Source organism: Myxine glutinosa, chromosome 7 (assembly GCF_964187855.1).
Source record: "Myxine glutinosa chromosome 7, kmMyxGlut1.1, whole genome shotgun sequence".
Taxonomy (NCBI): Eukaryota; Metazoa; Chordata; class Myxini; order Myxiniformes; family Myxinidae; genus Myxine; species Myxine glutinosa.
In genome coordinates, this window is record NC_136267.1 from 174,679,563 (window position 1) to 174,696,645 (window position 17,083).

Here is a 17,083-nt window from a genome sequence, read left to right on the forward strand (position 1 = left end):
TTTTCAGCCATTTCTTAATGGATTTACTGGTATGTTTCGGGTCATTGTCATGTTGCAAGGTCCACCTTCGGTTGAGCTTCAACTTTCCGACAGATGGCCTCACATTATCCTCAAGCACCCTCTGGTACAATGAAGAATTCTTCGTGGATTCTATGATGGTGAGCTGCCCAGGCCCTGATGCAGCAAAGCTGCCCCAAACCATAATATTTCCACCACCATGCTTCACAGTTGGTATCGGGTTCTTGTGGTCAAATACTGTCTTTGGGTTTCACCAAACATGTCTTCTGGTACTGTGGCCAAATAGCTCTACCTTTGACTCATCTGTCCAGAGCACATTGTTCCAGAAGTGCTGGTCTTTGCCTCGGTGTTCATTGGCAAACTTTAGTCTTTCCGTGATGTTCTTTCTGGACAGCAAAGGTTTCCTCCTGGCACACCTCCCATGGAGATCAAATTTGTGCAGCCTCTTTCTAATGGTCGACTCATGCACTTTGACATCAACAGTGGCAAGAGCTACCTGTAGGTCCCGTGATGACATTCTGGGGTTCTTAGAGACTTCTTTCAGCATCTTGCCGTCTGCTCTCGGGCTGAACTTGCTGGGGCAGCCTGGCCTGAACAAGTTGGCAGTTGTTTGGAATCTTCTCCACTTGTAGATGATCTTCCGGACAGTCGAATGATTGATTTCAAATTGTTTGGAGATCTTTTTAAATCCCTTCCCAGACTCGTAAGCATCTATAACCTTCTTTCTGAAGGCCTCAGAGAGCTCTTTTGATCTAGGCATGGTGATGCCGCACACTTCAACAACAAAGAGCAAACCAAACTAAATGTCTGAGGTTTAAATAAGACAGGTTCCTCTAAGATCCTCTCTAACATGTTCTAATCATTTGCACCTGAGCTGGTGCACCTGAAATCTAATTTTTGGTATTTGAAGTAGTGATAAATGTAGGGGTGTACTTACTTTTTCTAAATGCGAAATTTGCATTTATGTTTGTTGAAATTATACAATGGACTACAAAATGTAAATGTTTCATGATATTTGTTATATTATATCACCTTTATCTATCAATATTGTTGAAATGAAGATCAAAATAGCTGTACGTATGTTGAAATATATTGAAAAAGTCAAAACTTTACATGGGGTGTACTTACTTTTTCACATGACTATATATATATATATACAGCATATATATATGAATATGATGATGAGAATATTATTCATATATATAGAATATTATATATATTATTATTATTCATATATAACATATACAGTATATATATATGAATATGATGATGAGAATATGACTTGATGACAATATTATTCATATATATATCTACAGAATATTATATTTCAGCACAGAAAGACTGAGGAAACGCGGTGATGGGGCAGCGCCAGTCGGGAGGTTCCGGTGCTGGAGGTTCAAAGAAGGATGACAAGGAAAAGAAGATTAAGTATGAACCTCCCGTACCTACACGTGTCGGAAAGAAGAAGAAGAAGGTGAAGGGCCCCGATGCTGCGAACAAGCTGCCAATGGTGACTCCACACACTTACTGTCGACTTAAGCTCTTGAAGATGGAGAGGATTATGGATTACCTGTTGATGGAAGAGGAATTCATCAGGAACCAGGAGAGACTTAAACCCCAAGAAGAAAAGCACGAGGAGGAGCGCTCAAAGGTGGATGATCTACGGAGCTCGCCCATGTCCGTGGGGACACTGGAAGAGATAATTGATGACAACCATGCCATTGTGTCCACCTCCGTGGGCTCCGAGCATTACGTGAGCATCCTATCCTTTGTCGACAAGGATCTGCTCGAGCCAGGCTGCTCCTTGCTGCTTAATCACAAGGTGCACGCTGTGGTCGGTGTGCTAAGTGACGACACAGACCCATTGGTCACTGTGATGAAACTGGAGAAAGCGCCACAAGAGTCTTATGCTGATGTTGGTGGGCTGGATGCACAGATACAAGAAATCAAGGTTTGAGTTTCATGTCGTGCTGTACGGTGTGTACCCCGGTTTAGAATAGGTACACCATATCCCTGCGTGTCGGAAGAGGCGACTGAAAGGGTTGGCGTCAGGAAGGGCATCCGGCCAGAAAACATTGCCTCAAAAAGAGAACCATGACAATTACAACTACATATGGGCAGGGTACAGCCCGAAGTATCCTGTGGGGGACCCCACTCCCTCTCGTCAAAACTCAAGGTGGGGAACCCGATCAAAGCAAGGGTGGAAATCATTCCATTTATGACGACGAAACGTCTGATGCCCGAAGTGGAGATCGGTTTCTGAGGTTTGGGACATGGAATGTAGGGACAATGACAGGGAGATCAGGAGAAGTGGTGGAAGTATTGGTCAGAAAAAGAGTGGACATATGTTGTGTGCAGGAGACGAGATAGAAGGGAAGTGGTGTGAGAATGGTGAAGGGTAGGCAGGGACAGAAATACAAGTTTGTGTGGCAAGGGTGCCCGGAGGGCGTGAATGGCGTCGGTGTCCTGTTTTCTGAGGAGTTTGTAGACAGTGTGGTGAGTGTGACTTGAGTGAGTGATAGGTTGATGATGGTGAAAATGATGATTGGAAAGCTCTTGGTGAACGTCATCTCGGGATATGCTCCACAGGTTTTTTTGTTTTTTTTGTATACTGAATCGAGGCTCGTGAAAGAGCTAACATTTATTTCACAAACAAATCAAACAGACAAACAAAATATATAAAAAGAGGAAGCGGAGGGCGAGATGGGGAGAGAAGGGGAAGCACACAAACACAACATTTGAGAGCAGGGAGATGTGTGGGAGGGAGAGGGCTTTGGGGGGAGGAGGCATGGGAAGAGGGGGGGGGGGAAGTATAAAACACAAGGACACCAAGGACTTCCAGGACAGAAGTTGGTATTTCAAAAAAGTGGATTTGGGGTGAAATTAGCGGGGGTAGAAAAGATCAAAGTTTTAGATGGGGGAAGATAAGAGATGGTGGTGAACAGCTGTTTTAAAGACCTGGAGGGTGGAGTGGGATTGAAGAGAGTGAGGGAGTTTGGTCCAGAGGCGGGAGAAAAGAGGAATGAAGGAGTGAAGGTGAGCAGAGAGTCTTGATTTTGGCAGTTTAACCATAAGAGGGTTGCAGGCAGATCTTGTGCGACCTGTAGGAATATTTGGGGGACACAGCCCAGAGAGAGCTAGGGGAGCAAGGCCGGAGAGGAGGCGGTAGAAGACGGAAAGACCACCAAACCTGCCTGCGGTGAGTGAGTGAAAGGCCCTTGGAGTTAGCTTCATCGCGGGAGATTCCAATTATTCTGAATGCTTTGGTTTCAACAGCTTGAAGACGAGCTAGGTGTGAGGCAGGAGAACCAGCCCAGAGGGGAGAGCAGTATTCCATTGAGCTGCGGATGAAAGCCTTGTATGTGGTGAGGAGCTCAGGTGTGCCAAGGAAGGACTTCGCACGACGGAGAATGCCCAGTCGGCGACTGGCTTTGGAGGCCAGATTTGAAATGTGGTTTTCCCAGGAAAGATCATGGCAGATAGTGAGACCCAAAAGCTTGAGTGACAGAACTTATTGGAGAGGATTATTCAGAAAGTGGATGGGAGGGTTGTCCAGTCGGTCTTTTCGGAGAGACATCGTAAGAGTGTGAGATTTGTCAGGATTGAAAGACATGTTCCACTTGTTTGCCCAGTCTGTGATTTTGTCCAGGTCTGCAGAGAGTGAGGAGGCTGCAGACTGCCGATCTGAGGGATGAGGAATGGAGCGACAGAGAGTAGAGTCATCAGCAAAGAGATAGAGAGGATTTTCAAAAGAGTCAGAGAGATCATTGATGAAGACCAGAAAAAGCACAGGGCCCAGAACACTGCCTTGGGGAACTTCAGCCTGAACAGGAAGAGGAGATGAGAGAAACCCATTCAGGGCCACACGTTGACTACGACTACAGAGGAAGTCCACCAGCCATGTGTGGAGATTTCCATGGATACCAAAGGAGGAGAGTTTGGTGAGCAGAGCTGGGTGCCAGACCGTATCGAAGGCACGTGATATGTAAAGGGAGACAGCTCCAAATTCCTGTTTGGCATTGTCGGCTTCCATCCATTGTTGAGAAAGCAGAAGCAGCATGTCCAGAGTAGAGTGACCAGGTCTGAAACCAAATTGATGATCAGAGATCAAGCCATTGGAGAAGAGGAAAGATTTCATATCCGAAGCAATGATGGATTCCATGACTTTGCTGATAATTGGGAGAAGGCTGATTGGTCTGTCGTTGCTAGGATCTGTTTTTGCACCTTTTTTGTGCAAAGCGGTGATGTTGGCTGATTTCTAAGCAGATGACAGATGACCTTGAGCAAAAGAGAGGGTGAAGAGAACAGAGAGAGGGAGTGAAAGAGCAGAAGAACAGGATTTTAGGACCCTTGGGCTGATGCCGTCAGGTCCAGTTGCAGAATCAGAATCGAGGGTTGACAGAAACGTTTCCACCTTGTCAGGAGGAAAGGACACAGAGTCCAGGAGCAGCTGGGTACGACTGGGTACGGTGGGTACAGAGAGGGATGGGTTTGGGACACAAGATTTAGAGGCAAACACAGAGTTGATGCATTCAGCTTTTTCACGTGTGGAGTCAACATTGTAGCCGTTTGAGGTGAGGGAGGGGATGGAGGGGGAACAAACACCAGAAACAGATTTTACCAGATGCCACCAGGATTGAGAAGAGGGAGACAGACAAGAGAGTTCGGTCTTGAGAACGGAGAGATATTGTTTCCTGGCTCTCATGAGGTTGGACACACACTTGTTTCGGGCGTTGTGAAAGGAAATGAGATTTCCTTCCGTTGGATTTGCTTTCCAGGAGACGAAAGCAAGTTGTTTCTGGGCAACAGCCTCACCACAAGATTCCGTGTACCATGGACGGAAGGAAGGGTATGACAACTGAAGACGAGATGGGATAAATCTGTGCATGAGAGAGAGAAATTTACTTTGGAAGAATTCCCAGGATGAGTTGATGTCAGAGGCAGTAGAGATGGGAGACCAGTCCAGATGATTGATGGCTGCTTGAAGACCGTACCAGTTGGCCTGAGTGAAATGCCAGACTCGTCGACGCTGAGGAGGCTCTCTGAGAATGGTCAGAGAGATGTCCACTTTAACAAGCACATGATCAGATGAGCCGATTGGAGCAGAAGAAGAGCAGCAGACATTTTCAGGGAAGTTAGTCATAACCAAGTCCAGAAGAGAAGATGCTCCGTTGACTGAGATACGGGTCGGGAAATTGACAGATTGTGTCAGTCCCAGTGAGTTGCAGAAGTCCTTTGCTGAAGAGCCATGGCTGGTGAGAGAGGTACCCACACCCAGCCAACTGGCATGGTGACAATTGAAATCACCACATATGAGGAAGAGAGAGTTGGGATGGGTAGATAGAAGTTGGTCCATATTATCAGACAGCGAGATGTAGATAGAGTCATCACTGTTTGGTGGATGGTACAACACACATATGAACAAAAGGTGGGAGCGAAGGGGAAGCCGTAGCCAAAGGTATTCGTGGGGATAAGGTGGAGAGAGGGCAGTGCACGGCGAGTGAGGAAGAGTTTTTTTATAAAGATAGCAACCCCACCTCCAGGACGAGGCTCAGGTCTATCGTACCGGAGGAGGGAGTAACCTGGGAGAGATACCAGGGAATCAGAGACATCATGAAGGAGGAGAGTTTCTGTTAAGCAGATCACGGCTGGTTTGTTAGAAGCAACCTGTGTGGAGAGATCAGTCGAGTTTGAGCGAAGGCCCCGGATGTTTGAGTTCCATACTGTTGATGAAGAGGAAGGGGGAGCATCGGATACAGAACAGGGGGGGGGGGGAGGGGTAGGGTAAGATGTGGAAGAGGAGGAAGTGGGAGGGAGAGCTGTTGAAGGTGTGTCAGAGATTTCAGAATAGCTTGGAGAAAGGGAAGAATGGGGCGGACAAAAGGTTTGATGGTGATTGGGTGAGGGACAGTGAGGTGTTATTTGAGGAGGGGGAAGAGTGAGGCAGAAGGTTGGGGGAGATGAAGGTGAAAGTTGGAAGGGGGAAGAAGCGGGGAGGATGCTTTGAGGAGGAGAGGTGAGAGGGGAGTCTAGGAAGGGAGGAGCGAGGGAGAGTCTCGGAGGGGAGGGGTGTGGGGGGCGTTTAGGAGGGAAGGGGCAAGGGGGGAGATTTGAAAGGGATGGATGATGGGGCAGATTTGGAGGGGAGGGGCAAGGGGATAGATTTGGTGGGGAGGGGCAAGGGGGTAGATTTGGAGGGGAGGGGTGTTGGGGATGTTTTGTAGGGGAGGGGTGATGGGGAAGTTTTGGAGGGAAGGGGTGATGGGGGACGATTTGGAGGGGAGGGGTGAGATTGGATTTTAGAAAGTGTACGATTAATGGGAAACGAACATTGATTGCAAAATGAGTTTCTTGTGACCTTCGAGTCAAAAATAGGTTTGAAGACGCTGAAGGAGGTGCAGGAGAGTTTTGGGAATGTAGAAAAGAGGAACTGTAAGAGATGGAATTTTTTTTTGGAATGAATAGATTTGGTGAGCAAGTCGAAAGCATCCTTTTATAGAAGAAGAAGAAAAAGGTGTTATAATATACAACAGAATACAGTTCTTCAGGGGAAAGTTTAAACCTTTTTAAATTGAGCAGTGAAAACTATCTGGGGAAATGGAAAATGGAAATGGGGGTGAAACACGTGATCGAAGAACGAACGAACAAATTAGAACAATGAATAAACGAATAAGAACAGAGAAGGAAAAAAAATTTGGGGTTTTTTTTTTTTTTGAGTTGAGATTTAAACAAGGAAGTATGGGGTGAAAGACTGGGACAAAAACAGAGAACGAAAGTAATTGCAGCACAATCGATGGACCGCTGAGAGAAAATCAAAGCCTCAAGGTCGGACACGGTAGCCTACTAGGCCTCAAAATACGCGACACGAATTAACCGACGATTTTGTATACATGTATGAAAAATTAACACCGATAATCTTACTAAAGACACACCATAGGTACACACACCGAAAGATAGATACAGTTTCGACAAAAACACAATTGTGAAAAATTGTGAGCGATGGTTGGTCGGCTGGTTGGTCGGAGCGATGAAGAGAAGGACAAGTTCTGGTGTGCAATAGAGAAGCTGATGGAAAATGTGAAAGATGAGGAAGTATGGACGGAAGGAGTATGGACGGTTTTGAGGGAGTTCATGGGGGTTCCAGATATGGTGTGAGAAATGGGGAAGGTGAAAGGATTTTGGAGTTTGCTGATGTAGCTGATTTGTTGATTTGTAATACTCAGTTCCAGAAAGAGGATAATAAGCTAGTTACATACACGTCAGGTGGGTCGACGACAACCGTTGACTACCTGATGGTGCGTAGGCGAGATAGGGGGCACCTCCGTGACACAAAGGTGATCCCGGGGGAGGAGGCTGTTTCACAGCACCACTTGGTTGTCTGCGACATAAGGGTGAAAGGTGCGAGGAGAGCTCGGCGGGTGAAGTACGAACCAAGAATGAAGGTGTGGAGGTTGAAAGAGGTGACAGTAAGGGTGGCATTAAAAGAGAGGCTGAGTAGGGTAGAGGATGATGTGGTTGAGCTTGAACGTGGTTGGATGTCAATGAAAGATAGTCTGTTGGGAGCCGTTGGTAAGGTATGTGGATGGACAAAGGACCACCGAGGCACTCGGAAACATGGTGGTGGGATGATGAAGTTGGAAAGAGGATTGACTAGAAGAGGAAGAAGTTCAAGGAGTGGCAGAAGGTGAAGGGTACGGGAGCAGAAAAGGCAGAGCATGAAAGTTATAAGGCAGCCAAGAAGGCTGCAAAGAAAGAGGTAGCTAAGGCGCAGGAGGCATGTAGGCAAATGTTCGGAGAACGCTTGGATTCGGAAAAGGGTCAGAGAGCGGTATTCAGGATTGCAAAGCAGATAGCGAAAGAGGTGTGATGTGATGGGGGTGAGTTGCTTGAAGGATGAAGTGGGACAAATCGTTGTGGACCCAGATGGAATTAAAGGAAGATGGAAGAGATGTATGGAAATACTGTTGAATGCAGAGAATGAATGGGATGGCAACAAAGAGAGTAACCCAGTTTTAGGACTGGCAGAGAAGATAACTGAGAAGGAAGTTGAGGAAGCGATAAAAGCAATGAAGAGTAGAAAAGCGGGAGGGCCGACTGGAGTTGTGGGAGATATGTTGAAGGCAGCAGGAAGTTGGGGTGTGAAGAGAATGACAGAGATCTGTCATCTGGTGGTGAAAGAAGGCCGCATTCCAGTGAATTGGAAACTGAGTACCCTCGTCCCTCTATACAAGGGGAAAGGTGACCTTCTGGTCTGTGGCCCGTATCGAGCGATAAAGTTATTGGAGCATGGAATGAAGGTATTGGAAAGGGTGTTGGAGAGAAGGATAAGGAAGAAAGTGAAGACTGACGAAATGCAGTTTGGATTTATGCCAGGAAGAGGAACGACAGACATGCTTTTCATTGTAAGGCAGTTGCAGGAGAAGTACATGGAGAAGAGGAAGAAGTTGTTTCTTGGGTTTGTTGATCTAGAGAAAGCATTCGATAGGGTTCCACGTGAAGTAGTGACACGGGCATTGAGGAAGTTAGGAGTGGAGGAATGGTTGATCAGAGTAGTGATGGCAATGTACAAAAGAGTGCGCACAGCTGTAAGGACGAAGGACGGGAACAGTGGTGAGTTTGAGGTGAAAGTGGGAGTGCATCAGGGGTCGGTATTAAGTCCATTACTATTTGTAGCTGTGATGGAGGTGCTGGCTCAGAACGTAAAGGAGGGTTTACCGTGGGAGTTGTTGTTTGCAGATGATCTGGTGTTGATTGCAGAAAGTATGGATGGACTGAAGGAAAAGATGAACAAGTGGAAGGAATGTATGGAGACAAAAGGTCTGAAGGTGAATATCGGAAAAACGAAGGTAATGGCAAGTGGTAAAGCATGTGGTGAGGTGGACAGAACTGGGAAGTGGCCATGTGCTGTGTGCAGGAAGGGTGTTGGAGTGAACTCCATTCAATGTACAATGTGCGCTGAGTGGGTTCATCAAAAATGTAGTGGTCTGAGAGGGTCATTAACCAGTGTGGCAGCTACATGCAAATGTAAGGTGTGCACAGAGGGAGCTGCAGATGGAGGAAATGTTGAGTTGGATCTTGGAGACGGCGTGAAGCTGGAAGGTGTGAAAACATTTTGTTACCTGGGAGACATGCGGAATGGAGAAGGTGGATCAGACTCGGCAACTGTTGCTAGATTGAGATGTGCATGGAAGAAGTTTCGGGAACTGAGTGGCGTGCTGATGAGGAGGGGAGTGTCTTTGAAGCTGAAGGGAAAGGTGTACGCTGCATGTGTGAGAAGTGTTATGATTTATGGGAGCGAGACATGGGTAATGAACGTAGAGCATCAACGAAGGCTGGAAAGGGTGGAAATGCAAATGGTTCGGTGGATGTGCGGAGTATCGTTGAGGAAGATGTGCGGAAGACAAATGATGAATTGCGAAAGATGATGGGAATAGAGCCTGTGATTGATGCTGTGAAGAGGAACAGGTTGAGATGGTTTGGTCATGGGTTGAGGAAGGATGAAAGTGACTGGTTGAGAAGAGTGATGGAAATGAATGTAGAAGGAAGTAGAGGACGGGGAAGACCGAGAAAGACTTGGCGAAAGATGGTGGAAGAAGAAATGCGGGCAAGGGGGTTAACAAGGAGAGATGCAGAAAATAGGGCAAAATGGAGAATATAGTCACGGGGACCGCAAGGCTAACCCCCGCTCTCGCAGGGAAAATAGTCTTAAAATGTATGTTGTTGTTGTTGTTGTTGTTGTATATAGAATATTATAGATATTATTATTATTCATATATAATATATATATATATGAATATGATGATGAGAATATGACTTGATGACAATATTATTCATATATAGAGTATATTATAGATATAAATACTATTCATCTATAATGTATATTTCTGTGAATATGATGATGAGAATATGACTTGATGACAATATTATTCATATATGTATATAGAATATTATAAGATATTATTATTCAGATAAAAAGAATAATATAAATATTATAATTCATATATAACATATATATATATGGTCTGTGCCCTTGTCCTCTCAAGGCTAGACTATTGTAATTCTTTGGATGCTGGCTGCCCTCAGTTTCTCTTGGATATGTTACAAAAGGTTCAAAACTCTGCCGCTCGTCTTGTCTGTAAGGCGAAGAAGTCTGACCATGTTACTCCGCTTCTTGAATCTTTACACTGGCTGCCTGTCTCTGCTCGTGTGCAATACAAAATTTGCACACTATGTTATAAATCATTGTGTGGAACGGGACCTCACTATCTCTCCGATTTGCTCACTCTCTATGAACCTCGGCGACGGCTTCGTTCAATCGACGACTCTATGACCTTAGAGCCGCCGCGCACCAGCACCAAGTCGTTTGGCGAGAAATCCTTTTCCTTTGTTGCACCTCTGCTCTGGAATGACTTGCCTTCCTCTGTTCGACATGTTGACTCTCTTCCTGCCTTTAAAACCTCCCTCAAAACCTATCTGTTTCACAAGTCTTTCAAAGTCTAAATCCTGTTTTCCCTTTGGTTTGAGGTGGGACAGAGATCGAGAGTATGTCTGTGTACATGTGCGGGGGAGGGAGGGGAGGAGGAGGGGGAGTACACATCTGTGGGTTTTGAATGGGGAGGGAGAGGAATAGGGCAAGAGTGAAGGTGTGTCTGTGTGTGTGTATGTTTGTGTGTGTGTGTGCGGTGTGTGTGCGTTCGCATGATAATGTAAAGCGCCATGAGGGTAGTTTACTCTGCTTGATGGGGCTATATAAGACTCCTTTATTATTATATATATATATGAATGTGATGATGAGAATATTCAGAATCATTTGAATCTCCCGCGATGAAGTTAACTCTGAGGGCCTTTCACTCACTCACCGCAGACAGGTTGGTGGTCTTTCTGTCTTCTACCGACTCCTCTCTGGCCTTGCTCCCCCAGCCCTTTCTGTGCTCTGTCCCCCAAATATTCCTACAGGTCGCACAAGATCTGCCTGCAACCCTCTTCTGGTGACACTTCCAAAATCTCGGCTCTCCGCTCACCTTCACTCTTTTATTCCTCTTTTCTCCCGCCTCTGGAACAAACTCCCTCACTCTCTCCAATCCCACTCCTCCCTCCAGGTCTTTAAAACAGCTGTTCACCACCATCTCTTATCTTCCCATATCCAAAACCTTGAGCTGTGGTTGTTGTTGTTGTTGTTGTTGTTGTTGTTGTTGTTGTTGTATGGTCCCAGACATGTCTCTCGAACAAGCCCTCGGCATGGAGACAGCTGATTGATCTCTCAGTCTCAGGAGCGACCCAGAGATCGCCCACATCAAGGATGATGTACCCCTGCCTTCACAAAGTCAGGGCCACCACCGAGTTAGAGAGAGAGAGAGAGTGATAGAAAGAGACAAGAGGGAAAGGTCTGGTCCATGGGGACCAATCGGCACTCTGACCATAACCAACCTACCCTGATGAATCCAGGCAGCAGGGAAGAATGAGGAAGATTTGGCCCTGGACTTGCGTCGAGGGGTACAACCACCACAAAGAGGCGTCCCTGATAGTTCTCTCTGAATATAATTTCGAGGAGGGGTATCAGATGTTACGCTAAAATCGCACAACATCAATCAGGAAGTCAGTACGACTTCCTATGTTGGGATGGCACGGACACTCCATCAGTTTAATACAACACAAATGTAAAAAAAAAATAGATCAAGAAACAAACTTCTAATCATTTCGTCCTTGTGACATACGCTACATCTCTGCCAAATTTCGTCCGAATCCGTCCACAACTTTTTGAGATATTTCATTCACAAACAGACAGACAGACAGACAGACAAGGGTGAAAACATAACCTCCATCCACCTTTGGTGGCGCAGGTAAAAATGTACTCTCGTGATTACAGGGGCGGCGGTAGCGCCAATGCAACCCATGCAATTCCATGGGGCCCGGGGACGATGAGGACCCCCCACACTACCGATTGTGGTTCACAATCTTTAGAGAAGACCCCTGTGGGTGGGGTCTCACTTCACTTTGCCACCAAACGTATCAACATGTGAGTGACAGCGCATCGGGCATACTCCATCTCAAGGAAAGAAAGCACTGTGACGTCATGAATCGATTTAAAAAACGTTTTCTGCTGGTGTTTAGCAATATTACAAAAAAAAAAAAATTTCCCAAGGCCTGTGACTCTCCCACTTGTCTGTCTGTCTCTGGATTGTCTGCAAGGACTGTCTCTGGATTAATGCCCAAGGACTCTCTCTGGATGAATTCCCAAGGACTCTCTCTGCATGAATTCCCAAGGACTGTCTCTGGATGAATTCCCAAGGACTGTCTCTGGATGAATTCCCAAGGACTGTCTCTGGATTAATTCCCAAGGACTGTCTCTGGATGAATTCCCAAGGACTGTCTCTGGATGAATTCCCAAGGACTGTCTCTGGATGAATTCCCAAGGACTGTCTCTGGATGAATTCCGAAGGACTCTCTCTGGATGAATTCCCAAGGACTGTCTCTGGATTAATTCCCAAGGACTGTCTCTGGATAAATTCCCAAGGACTGTCTCTGGATGAATTCCCAAGGACTGTCTTTGGATTAATTCCCAAGGACTGTCTCTGGATTAATTCCCAAGGACTGTCTCTGGATTAATTCCCAAGGACTGTCTCTGGATGAATTCCCAAGGACTGTCTCTGGATGAATTCCCAAGGACTGTCTCTGGATGAATTCCCAAGGACTGTCTCTGGATGAATTCCCAAGGACTGTCTCTGGAAGAATTCCCAAGGACTCTCTCTGGATGAATTCCCACGGACTGTCTCTGGATTAATTCCCAAGGACTGTCTCTGGATTAATTCCCAAGGACTGTCTCTGGATTAATTCCCAAGGACTGTCTCTGGATTAATTCCCAAGGACTGTCTCTGGATTAATTCCCAAGGACTGTCTCTGGATGAATTCCCAAGGACTGTCTCTGGATTAATTCCCAAGGACTGTCTCTGGATTAATTCCCAAGGACTGTCTCTGGATTAATGCCCAAGGACTCTCTCTGGATTAATTCCCAAGGACTGTCTCTGGATGAATTCCCAAGGACTGTCTCTGGATTAATTCCCAAGGACTGTCTCTGGATTAATTCCCAAGGACTGTCTCTGGATTAATTCCCAAGGACTGTCTCTGGATTAATGCCCAAGGACTGTCTCTGGATTAATTCCCAAGGACTGTCTCTGGATTAATTCCCAAGGACTGTCTCTGGATTAATTCCCAAGGACTGTCTCTGGATTAATTCCCAAGGACTGTCTCTGGATTAATGCCCAAGGACTCTCTCTGGATTAATTCCCAAGGACTGTCTCTGGATGAATTCCCAAGGACTGTCTCTGGATGAATTCCCAAGGACTGTCTCTGGATTAATTCCCAAGGACTGTCTCTGGATTAATTCCCAAGGACTGTCTCTGGATTAATTCCCAAGGACTGTCTCTGGATTAATTCTCAAGGACTGTCTCTGGATGAATTCCCAAGGACTGTCTCTGGATGAATTCCCAAGGACTGTCTCTGGATTAATTCCCAAGGACTGTCTCTGGATTAATTCCCAAGGACTGTCTCTGGATTAATTCCCAAGGACTGTCTCTGGATTAATTCTCAAGGACTGTCTCTGGATGAATTCCCAAGGACTGTCTCTGGATGAATTCCCAAGGACTGTCTCTGGATTAATTCCCAAGGACTGTCTCTGGATTAATTCCCAAGGACTGTCTCTGGATTAATTCCCAAGGACTGTCTCTGGATTAATTCCCAAGGACTGTCTCTGGATGGATTCCCAAGGACTGTCACTCTCCCACTGGTGGCAAGGACTGTCTCTGGATCGATTCCCAAAGACTGTCACTCTCCCACTGGTGGCAAGGACTGTCTCTGGATGGATTCCCAAGGTCTGTCACTCTCCCACTGGTGGCGAGGACTCTCTCTGGATGGATTCGCTAGGACTGTCACTCTCCCACTGGTGGCGAGGACTGTCTCTGGATGGATTCGCAAGGATTGTCACTTTCCCACTGGTGACAAGTCGGTGGCCTCTCTATTTTATACAATCTTACATCTGCCTTTGTGCCTTCTGTCCTCTTCTATTTCTATCCTCCTCAAGCTACCTCAAGTCACATGCATTCCCCAAGAAACCCTCGCCTGCTAACCCTACCAAGGTCCAGACCAATATCCCACCTGCATTCATTCCTCCCCTTGTTCTCTCAATTGTGGCGTTGTCTCCCTATGTCTGTTGTATTTGTTCTCCTCATTTCAGTCTTCCAAATGCCCATCTCCAGATCCGCATACCTTTGGTAGTTTCTGAACCTGCTGCTTTTTGCCATTTAGCTCCTCCATGAGCCTAGATCCTTGTATTAAAAAACAAAAAAGGGTCTACATATCTCCCACTTGTGGCCAGGACTGTCTCTGGATGGATTCCCATGGAATCTTTAACGTCCACCAACGAATGCTGGCAGACGCGACACTCACATTGATGATTCACCGTGCCTGTGTAACACCGGCATGGCAGTTTATAGCTGGTTCAGGACTCGAACCAAGGCTAGACAGCTCAGAGGTGAGCATGCATACCTGTGCCGCGTCCCGTCAGCCCATTTCTCTTAATGATGACCTATTTTAGATTTTGGTGCTAAGTTTCAAGGATAGTGCACCATCCGAGCAGTCGCGTTTCATTGGAGACAATCATCGGAATACGTCTGGATCTTTATTATGAACCCGATGTTCAGGCTACCAGCAGATTGACTGGAAATTAAAATATTGAATCAGTCGAGTGTCGTAGGTGAAATGAGGCTCAAGTAAACGACTGTGTCATTTGACATGTTGACAATGCGAGAACATGTGATTAGTGCCACCAGAAGGCATTCATTTGTAACCTTGAGCAGACATTTCATTGTGTGTTCTATATTCCTTTATAATTTAGATTTGGATGATGTCGCTTGTGTTTTATTTTTGGGTATACTTTGTCCACAAAATGCTACGGATGTTGGAAGTGTCAATGAGGGGAGAAACTTTGTCATGGTTACACCAATGATGTGCCGGCATTGATGTGGACACCAGCAAAATCCGACAGCAACATCCGTAAGTTACACATCACCCAAAACGAGGAAGGCCCACAGGATCGCTACAGGATGTCCAAAATCTACAAGCCGAATCAAATATACTCCCCTTTCAAGACCACTTAGACATGCGGGGTACAGAGTTTTACTCGGCCAAACATGTTCCTTTACACGCATGCAACTTTACGTTAAATCTCTTATCTTCCCCCATCCAAAACCTTGATCTTTTCTACCCCCATTAATTCACCCCAGAGCCACTTTCTTTTGAAATCCCGACTTCGTTCCTGGAAGTCCTAGCAGTGTCCGTCTTTTTTTTTACCTCTACCACCCCCCCACCCCCACCCCCTTCTCACGGCTCCTCCCCCCCCCCAAGCCCCTTACCTCCCACAGATCTCCCGATGTCCCTGCTCTCAAATGTTGTACTTGTGTGCTTCCCTCTCTCTCCCCATCTTGTCTCCCACTCCCTTTATTTCGTCTTGTGTCCGTTTTTTTTGTTTTTTTTTTGTTTGTTTTTGTGATTGATGTTAGCTTTTACACGAGCCTCGATCTTGTATACAAAAAATAAATAAATAAACAAGAAGACGTCAGGCGGAGCACGATACTTGCAAAATACGCCCCCCGCCCTCCCAAAGAAAAAAAATTCCATTGATACAGCAAATTGTCCATTTCATCAAGATTAAAATTGACAATCGAAGATTTTTCAAATATATTGGTCGGTTCCGTTGGTGGTTCTGTCTGTTTGTCTGTTTGTCTGTCTGTCTGTCTGTTTGTCACCGGCCTACAGGTCACAATTCTAAACCGATCGTCACGAAACTTCACCACGTTGTATAAGTCGTCCCAATTGAGAAGCCTATTGACTTTGAGGTCAAAGGTCAAAGGTCATCTGGAGGTCAAATTTCTAAACTCGTCATTTTAAATCCGATTGACTTGAAAATTGAATAGCATTTGTATATCAAGTCACTAAATTGGGAAACATACTATTTTGAGGTCAAAAGGTCAAAGGTCAACTTAAGGTCAAATTTTAGAATTTTTTTTTTTTTTTTTTTTTTTTTTTGTATACAAGATCGAGGCTCGTGAAAGAGCGAACATTAATCACACAGAAAGACAAACCGACACATAAAACATATAACATCGGGAGCGGTAGACAAGATGGGGAGAGAGGGGGAAGGACACAAACACAACATTTGAGAGCAGGGACCGAGAGACATGGAGACATCGAGAGATCTGAGAGAGGGCGAGGGCTTTGGGGGGGGGGGCATGGGAAGGGGGCGGTGGGAGAGGTATAAAACATATGGACACTGCCAGGACTTCCAGGAAAGAAGTTGGAATTTCAAACAAGGTGGATCTGGGGTGAATTAGCGGGGATAGAAAAGATCAAGGTTTTGGATGGGGGAAGATAAGAGATGGTGGTGAACAGCTGTTTTAAAGACCTGGAGGGAGGAGTGGGATTGAAGGGAGTGAGGGAGTTTGTTCCAGAGGCGGGAGAAAAGAGGAATGAAAGAGTGAAGGTGAGCAGAGAGCCGAGATTTCGGCAGTTTAACCATCAGAGGGTTGCTGGCAGATCTTGTGCGACCTGTAGGAATGTTTGGGGGACAGAGCACAGAGAGAGCTGGGGGTGCAAGGCCGGAGAGGAGTCGGTAGAAGACAGAAAGACCACCTACCTGCCTGCGGTGAGTGAGTGAAAGGCCCTCAGAGATAGCTTCATCGCGGGAGATTCCAATAATTCTGAAAGCTTTGGTTTCAACAGCGTGAAGCCGAGCTAGGTGTGAGGCAGGAGCACCGGCCCATAGGGGAGAACAGTATTCCATTGAGCTGCGGATGAAAGCCTTGTATGTGGTGAGGAGCTCAGGTGTGCCGAGGAAGGACTTCGCACGACGGAGGATGCCCAGTCGGCGACTGGCTTTGGAGGCCAGCTTGGAAATGTGGTTTTCCCAAGAAAGATCATGGCAGATAGTGAGACCCAAAATCTTGAGCGACAGAACTTCTTGGAGAGGATTGTTGAGAAAGTAGATGGGAGGGTTGTCCAGTCGATCTTTTCG

The 17,083-nt window shown here is 46.1% G+C and overlaps 1 protein-coding gene and 1 pseudogene across 1 annotated transcript in view; both read left to right on the forward strand.

Annotated features, from left to right (window-relative positions):
- LOC137431849 (electroneutral sodium bicarbonate exchanger 1) overlaps positions 1-17,083 on the forward strand; it is a 211,964-nt gene that overhangs the window by 102,364 nt on the left and 92,517 nt on the right. The gene's annotated exons all lie outside the window — the stretch shown is intronic.
- LOC137430478 (26S proteasome regulatory subunit 4 pseudogene) lies at positions 1,366-1,975 on the forward strand (annotated as a pseudogene).